The following is a 1915-nucleotide window of genomic DNA, read 5'->3' as shown; positions in this document are numbered from 1 at the left end:
TGTCAATTAGGCTGTCCTGTCAAATATATGTCTGGTATGGACACCTTTGGACTTGATCATATTTGGGGTGTTGATAATGAATTTTCAGCCAATCATATTCCTATGTAGCAATACTATCAAAATATCTGTCTATCACACGCACACCAGATTTATGTAATATCTATGTTTAATGCTTTAAAATGAACTGTCGATAATGGAAGTTGTACCTTAACCAAAGCAACAGAAATAAATTATGCTTAGTAGCAGTGCTGATTATAATGATTATGAGAAAAAAGGGATTTTGCGATCCTGAGATGTATCATTATCAGGTCCTTATTCTTTTTGTCTTGAATTAAATATTAGTATTTTTGTGAAGTGTGACTTACACTCTTAAAAAGAATAATTTCTAATGTTTTTCACATCTCTATTTTATTTTCAGCAATTACTAATTTCACCTCTATATCACTATATCACTAAACCCACATTGTAAATGAATGGCCTTTCGTAACCCACAGCTGGGAACGTTTTACTATCAGCGCGGCCGTCATCATAATGAGAAGTCCTAGTGTGGCGCCATGTTGTATGAACATAGTACAGGTTTTATTCCTGAAATCATTGTATCGGGGGTGTAGCTCAGTGGTAGAGCATTCGACTGCAGATCGAGAGGTCCCTGGTTCAATCCCGGGCGCCCCCTCATTAATTTTATACAGTATTTACAAATTGTTATGTGTTAATGTTCGCTACACTCGTTTCACTTACCTATTGTTTTTTATTCCATTCACATGGTGTAACTACGTCAAAATATCATGAACCATTCTTTGCTATAAAGTGATTTTATTTTTATATCCACCATCCATATTAACATTCATTAATCTATCTGTTTTGTTTCCATTGACTCTCGTTACCTTACTCATGATCACATTTAGTCTTAACTTTCTTTTCTCTAAGATACTTTCAAAGTCCCACCAGTTCTGTAGTTTTTTTCACTGTTCACAATTAGCACAGTATTGTCCTCATTTATCAAGTATATTACATCCCATCTTTTCGTCTAACTTTGCACACACGTCCGCTGTCTTTTTCCTGGTGTCTCTTATTACTTCCTATATAAAGGTGTTGAGTAACATACCCTTGTCTCAGACCCACTTTCACAACAAACCAGTCACTCTCCTACATATATAATTTTATTCCTTATTTGTATACTTTTTTAATAAAAATCCTACCATTTACCTTTAATGTGACACACTAAGTAACATTGTGCCCCTATGATTTTAGCAGTTGCCTTCATCACTTCTACATTGATACAATAGAATGATTATTCCTCTTGCCCATTCCTTTGGGACCTTTCCCTCAGCCAAACATACTTTACAAACCCTGGACAGCGACTTATTACCTTTAACTCTTTCCTTTCTTAAATCTGAAAATCGACTTCCATACGTCCTCAACAGTCACTTCTACATGAATTATCAGCCTTATATTAATAATTTCAACCCTTTTATCTCTCAGCTCAGCCTCTTTTTCTATCCTCCACCTTTAGAAAATCTTCAAAATGTGCATTCCATTTACACAGAAATTCATTCACATCCGACAGTATTTCTCGACTTGCACATATCATTTTGAGAACCATTATTTCATAATTTTGTACTCTTCCTATAGCTTTTATTTATCTTCTGCCCTCTATTTTTGTTATATGGTTCTCTCACTTTATTCTTGATTATACCATATTCCTCTCTTAGGCCTGCAGCCTGCTTATCTTATCTCATGCAATTGCTCATCATATTTTTTTTTTCTCTAAACCTTTTGTTTCATGATCCCACTACTTATTACTTTTATTCCCGCTTCCTATGATTTTATACCAACAATATTCCTTGCTGACCCCATGACCCCATCAAGAAATTTTAAAACTACACCTTGTCGTTCCTTAACACTAGTCCACAGT

General features: G+C 34.9%; 1 non-coding gene across 1 annotated transcript; it reads left to right on the top strand.

Annotated features, from left to right (window-relative positions):
* Nucleotides 1–601: 601 nt before the first annotated feature.
* On the top strand, nucleotides 602–673 carry TRNAC-GCA (transfer RNA cysteine (anticodon GCA)). Its single transcript has one exon. It is a non-coding gene; the product is annotated as a tRNA-Cys (tRNA).
* The last annotated feature ends 1242 nt before the right edge of the window (nucleotides 674–1915 follow it).

This window comes from Palaemon carinicauda, chromosome 1 (genome assembly GCF_036898095.1).
Source record: "Palaemon carinicauda isolate YSFRI2023 chromosome 1, ASM3689809v2, whole genome shotgun sequence".
NCBI classification, from domain to species: domain Eukaryota; kingdom Metazoa; phylum Arthropoda; class Malacostraca; order Decapoda; family Palaemonidae; genus Palaemon; species Palaemon carinicauda.
This window is presented reverse-complemented; position numbering and strand designations above follow the sequence as displayed.